Genomic DNA, 7,295 nt, shown 5'->3' with positions numbered 1-7,295 from the left:
TATTGATAAGTACACCCGCACCATTTTCTCGGGGCTTACTAGGTGGTGGCCCATATGCCCGAAAATGAATATTTATTACTAACCATGGAAATCTGCTGGGAGAAGTCATGAATTTAAGTAATGAAATTATGATAAATATAGAATATTTTCTAGGAATTCAATTGATCAATGTTGCACTAGAATTAATTAATTGGTGGCTCTATACTAGCAGACAATCTACCTAGGAGCATTATATTTATTCTAGAGTCGAGGTATGAGATAGTAAAAACATCATACTCGTTCTGAATGTTTATTCTGCATAGTCAGGGAACATTTGTGACATCCTGAAGACGTTATTGTTCTATACTAGTGGACAATCCATCTAGGAGCCGTCCAATCATTCAGATTCTATACATATGTATTCTATATAATTAGGGAACACTACGACATCCTGAAGACGTTATCGCTCTATACTAGCAGTAAATCTGTCTAGGAGTCGTCCAACTGTTTTCGATTCTATACAGAACTGAATATTGAAGTTGCTCAATATAAATGATGAAATATGCAGAATATTGAAAGTTCAGCTGAGAGACCCTAATAATTGCACATCCATGTATGCTCTGAGAGGCTATACATTCAGTCAGAAATGATCGTGATATGAACTTTCATGTCTAAATTCTAAAATATGAATTTCACATACTCATCTGAAATTAGGTAAGAAATGTGCAAAATTATGATTTTACGATTTTAACCTTTGTCAAAAATCCACCATCAACAGTACCCCACCGTAATTTCATTAACATGGCCTTGTTCATGACTCCCAGCCCGGCGATACCCAAGCCATCCTCATTAACAGGGCAACAAAGTTTGTCATCAGCCACTACATTAGACTTACGCTTTTCGAGTCCTTGGACCAAATAAAATACCAAATTCCCTGCTCACACCCAGCCATATATTTGTAAACAGCCATCTTATGAGAAACAATGCCTGAAATTACATGTTTAACCAAAACTAACGGTGCTCGGAAAGACAGCAAGTCTTCCATCCAACCAGCTAATTTATTCAACACCCAGTCCTCTACGGGCCTGATATGCGCATAACACACTCATTTACTAATATCTTTCGGGTTACTGATATTATTAAGGCTGACGTTGGTAAGGCTGACTTTAATTTTTTGGGACCACTTTTCTCTTAACTTCTTTTGATCACAAGTGTCATGTGGACCACTTTACTTTACTTCTTTTGCTAACAAGTGTCACGGGACCATTTCACTTCATTTCTTTTATTGACAAGTGTGATGAGGACCACTTTCAATGATTAGTTCTCTTAATTTATTTAAATTTCGCTAAAAACAAAACCGGCCTATTAAAAAAGAACGGAGGGAGTAATAATTTATCATTTTAGTGTTTGGTAAAGTTTTTGCAAAGTGTTATTTATGCAAAGAACTTCCGAAATTCCCAAATTCTTAAAAGCGGGAGAGTAGGAGCTTTTAAAAACTCTAAAAGCATAAGTTGTGGTCTCACCCTAATTTCATATTTTATTTTTCTTTTCCATCCTTATTTTATTTTATAAATGACAAAATTATACTTAAATTCATATATTATCAATTTTTTATTCTTATATTTTATTCATTAAAAATTATTATTTTTTCATTTCCATTTTTTAAAACTTACTTGTTTAGTTTTAGTTTGATATTTTTTTTTTTTGAAAACTATATCTTTAATAAAAATTGGTTAATAAAGTAATACTTTTTAACAACAACAACAATACAAAATAATACTTTTTAGCTTGTTAGACATCCAACTAGTTTTTCTTGTAATAATATGCTTTATCCGATAATAAAATAAAAGTTTAAATTACAAGTTTGGTAATTCTCTTTTTCATAGACTTGGTTTCGTGATTCAAAAAGGCACATGAGCCCAAATTATTGCTAGGCTGCCTATTGCCGACGTGTAAAAGGCCTTTTTTGCTTGTTCTAATAAAATGTCTGGAATGACTCTCCGTAATCTTACTAATATAAAGAAAAGATGTCATTGTTTTGTACGGCCCCTTTTTTTTTGGTACATGAAATGACATGAATACCCTTCCGTGTTTTCTCTATTTTTCCTGTAGCGCTTCGTGAATTAGATGAAAGTGAAGGTCAAATACGGTTCTTAGCTTCTTCTTCCTAAAAATCTATCGAACCAACAACAACTCAAATCGATTCTTTTCTTCTCCGAACATCAGAGATTCAAAATCACTCTTTATCTAACAGAGAGAAAGTTCGTAGATTGATCAAGAGAAACAACAAATGGGAAATTGAATTCATTATTCAAAACCCCTAAATTTTTTGTTCAGCTCATTGATTCAAAGGGGAAAAAATCACATTAACTGTGTAGTGATCTACACTACAATAGGATGATCAGGGTTCAATCCTTCATCTACGCATTAGAGATTGGGATAAGGATAAAACCTCAAAGAGGCGGAAGAGATAAACTCACAAGACAATAATTCTATTCGATGGCTGAAACAGGAATACAGACTCGACACATATTAGGGCAATAGAATGGCACATGTGCCAGCCACATACTAACAATACTAACTATACCCAGGGTGCCCTTATACTTGGGTGCCCTATAAGACATGGGGCATGACAATTCCCACCCCTTCAAATCATCCGTCCTCAAGGATGGTAGATATGGAAGTGGAATAATCCCGGTTGAAGAGATACATAGTTGTTGCAGCTTGTTCACGAACACTGCAAGAGATGTGACCCATACAATCTTCAAAAATAGCACTGCGAAGGGTGTGGTAGGTTGTATAAACACCTTGAACCAACAGAGTGACATTATGGAGTTGGAGTGAAGTAGGTATACTGTTGCCCTGGTAGGGTACCAAGAAGAGCCAAATAAATGAGTCTCTTTTAATGCTTTTATCAACTGGACCATTACCTGCAGTTCTGACAGTCAACAGTTGGCAACTCTTTTGATGCATAAGAATTGGTACAGTGGTGTCCTGTATAACTAGTTTGAATCTTCCAATTTCTCTGAACCAAGAATCACTTGCAAACTCCACACTGTATACGCTAATTGGAGATAAGGCTGGAGCTTGCTCTTGTTTCATCTCAAGCTTAATTAAGAATATAAGCAATAAACATTTCAGAGGTACCTTTGCTAGCCGGTCAAGAAGATAAAAAATATCTTTCCACCACCTGGGTACTCTAATTCCACCAAGCAGGTCATTAATTCCCACTCTCTCTTTGTCATGTTCCACCCCAGTACAATGTCCCTTGGTGAACAAAAATGAATCCAATGATAGCCTGTAACAAGGGAAGTACTGTCGAGCATTAACCAAATGGACACGGTCTCTTCTGGTATTATTTGCGAGAACGATCTCCTTCTCATATTCAAGCATAAGCAGCACGAATAGATGACGTTGGATAACACTAAGCCTTAGCTTGAAACCCTCACAATACACATGTCCTCCTCTCGCTTCAATCTTCACATAGACACCATTCTTGAGTTGTATAAATAAGTGATATCCATACCCACTGAAATTACAAGCAGTACTTCCATAAACTATAAGGCTGGGTGATCCAAGTATTATAATGAAAAACCATTTTAATCCACTACCATTTATCTGTACAAGCCTCTTTTTGATTCCCACTATCCTCTCAAAGGATTCCTGACCATATGTAAACTCCATTTATTACCAGACTTGTTTTCCCTTGTCGACTGGAGTACCAATTTATCCCTAGCAGCACACTCTAGCTGCGTTATTTTACCAACCAGCATACTAGCATTACGGCTATCACCATTTATACCAAACAAAAACACATATGAATACTCAAATAGAACTCCAAACCAGTACCCGACACCCAGAATTAGCTCATATACATAATTCCCACTTCTTAGTATGCCAATTTCTTTACCAAGATCGAATACTCTACCGGTAAGGTTGAAACAAGAGTGAGAAGAAACACAGTGTCCATTTGAAACACACAGTATCCCACAAAAACATTTTTCCAGGTTTAGCCAACATGAATACCATTGAATCCGTAAACCACACTATAGTTCTGTACTAATTTGGAACCCTAAAAAGTGAGAATTCTGCACCTTTACTAAAATTGCACACAATACTATCATTCATACTACCACACCGTTGCTGGGAATTCTCCACCGCATATTTCTTCAAGAGATGAGTTCCCACTGAATTCCAGTATGTAGGACACCCATGATAACAAGGAAGAGAGTATCGAGCGAAAAAAATTGTGAAGAGACCCATCATTTTGGAGATCCAATATGTCACTAAAACTGTCTCATGTAGTTGAAAACTCCCGCAGGCTGTAGATTTGAGCAAATAAAAGGGCAAGAAGAACCCAATTCTTGACCCGTAAAATTGAGTGCTAGCAATTGTGGGAACCGAGAGTATACGCACTAAAAGAAATATAAACTCATTCGACATAATCTTCAGCTCATGAGTTTCATCATGACAAGCACCCGCAATCCGTAATAACATAATGCAGAAAACGTTTGTAGCAGCAGGCCAGTGTGTATTCCCAGCACTAGTATTACCAGTTTGAACCAACATCAAAGCGGTTGAACGCATAAGCGACAATTTTACCGTATACCCATGATGAAAAATTAGCTTATGAACAGACCTCCCATGGCATTCATCCTTTTCCAGCAAAACAGACCCATTAATATCAACCCAGCAAGAAGTAAGCATATCAAAACTGAACTCAGAACTGCTTCTAACACAATACAGATACCTTTCAATAACTTCAAGGCATTTTCCACGATCATATAACATATGACCACAATTATAACTGGTGATAATATTTCCCTGCATCTTTTTAACAAATACCAGTACAAGTGAATCATTAAACAGTGAATATGATTCATACCCATGCTCATGAATGAGTTCATGAACAAATCTCCCTTTGTCTTTGTTTGAAAAAGCTGACGCAAGATGCAAAATCATACAATAAATTGGATCAAGATAGACTTCATAAGCACCAACAATATAAGAATACATGTGAACAGCTGCAAACGGCTTTCCTCGATCAATTACTCTACTGGTAAGGTTGAAACAAGGGTGAGAAGATGTCACACTAGCCATTTGGTGACTGATACCCCATTGAAGCATTTTAACAAACATATAGTTTTTATCACCAGTATTACCATCCTCAACCGAAACTACTGTAATTGAATTTCTTAACAGCGAATTGAATTTATAAGCATGTTTTAAAACCAACTCGTGAACACATCTCCAATGGTAATCATCAATGAAAATTGACCCATGAAACCACCTTCCACGATCAAAAATGGTACGAGTAAAATCAAGATGGAGAGAAAGAAAATTCTTACAATTCAGATCGAGGTGGGTAATGAAATCCCTCGAGCTATCAATTTTACTTACATTCATCTTGTCTACTTTGACTGGATTTAACTTGGAGAACTCAAATGTCACTGTTGTTTCAACTTCTTCAAATGGTAAACTACTACCAGTAAGTGAATCACCATCTTCAGCATCAACAAAGAAATATGGAGGAATCAACTCCAATTCAAAAGAATCATCACCACCTATAGTAGCAATCTTCACTCTGCAAGGAGATGGAAGAGATGGAGCAGAATCCTTCAGGAACAAGATCTGTTCCAACTGCTTCTCTGTCTTGTCTAACCATTTTTTACACCTCGGAAGCCAAGAAGCTCGAATCGGACAATCACTCAACTTCAACCAAAATCCATACCAGCCACTCCAATAATCTAATTTCTCCCTTGCTATGGATTCCAACGTCATTATAGGGAACAATTTTCCCTTTCATTTCGACCCATTTTTCCTCCTGTAAATCCATTTCATCAATTTAGGGCAGGGAATCGAAACCCGATAATCATTCACTGCTTCAATCTGGTGCCAAGGAAAGACCTAACCTGATACCACTTGTAGTGATCTACACTACAATAGGATGATCAGGGTTCAATCCTACAGGATCTACGCTGTAGAGATTGGGATAAAACCTCAAAGAGGCGGAAGAGATAAACTCACAAGACAACAATTCTATTCGATGGCTGAAACAGGAATACAGACTCATACATATCAGGGCAATAGAATGGCACATGTGCCAGCCACATATTAACAATACTAACTACACCCAGGGTTCCCTTATACTTGGGTGCCCTATAAGACATGGGACATGACAATACTAACTACACCCAGGGTTCCCTTATACTTGGGTGCCCTATAAGACATGGGACATGACAAACTGACACACAGAACAGAATCACCCCAACGACTGTGAAGAAGTTGAAGAAGGTAAGTTTGTCTCTAACGTATCATGCTGAAAATTTGGGTTTCATATGGAATTTGTATTTTAAGTTTTTTCCCTTTTTTCATCTGCTTTGAATTAGGTTAATTAAGGGGAATGGCAAATTAGTATCGCAAGTTGGAAAATTGAAGTGAGGATCATTCTTAGATGGATTAAAACAAAATTTTGATTTGGGATTTGTAGTTTAGGTTTTTTTCGTTTTTTTCATCTGCTTTGATTTGTGTGCAACATATGATACATAAGTATATATGGATTGATAAATACCATATGCTAAATACCATATGCTAAGGTAACATATGCTTTTTAGTATAAACTTTCCCTAAGACTAACAGTTTGCAGCTAAAAATCATGGAGAGTTCATGGTGGTTTTTAGTTTGAATTCCTGAGCTGAATTAGGTAACAAATGGTGATTAACTTGGGTCCTTTTTGTTCAGCCGAAACAACAAACAAAGGGGATCTATGGCTGCTGTTATGAAGGGATGATTTGGGTATCGAAATGGTGGTTGTTGTTGGGTGAATATGTCAGTGGTCATGAGCAGAAGCAATGGGTTTTTGAGAGCACTTCGACTGCAACAAGAACAAGGAGATGAAGCTGTGGTCTGAAACTGGAGTGGAATTGTAAACGGGAAGAGTCCTAGGGCTGCACAACGGGTAGGGTGGGTAGGATATGGCCTATACCCGCCACCCTACCCGTTTACCGGCGGTTAAGAAAATCTTTACCCGCCACCCTACCCGCCAAATAATGGATAGGGTAGGATACGGTTAAAAGACTGGCGGGTAGGGTAGGGTACTAGGGTTAGCGGGTAGGAGTAGGGTATGTGCACTTCTAGGTAGGGTGGGTAGGATATGGCCTATACCCGCCACCCTACCCGTTTACTGGCGGTTAAGAAAATTTTTACCCGCCACCCTATCCGCCAAATAATGGATAGGATAGGATACGGTTAAAAAACTGGCGGGTAGGGTAGGATTGGCGGGTATGGGTAGGGTATGTGCACCCCTAGGGAAGACC

The sequence above is a fragment of the Papaver somniferum genome, chromosome 8 (genome assembly GCF_003573695.1).
Source record: "Papaver somniferum cultivar HN1 chromosome 8, ASM357369v1, whole genome shotgun sequence".
Classification (NCBI taxonomy): domain Eukaryota; kingdom Viridiplantae; phylum Streptophyta; class Magnoliopsida; order Ranunculales; family Papaveraceae; genus Papaver; species Papaver somniferum.
This window is presented reverse-complemented; position numbering follows the sequence as displayed.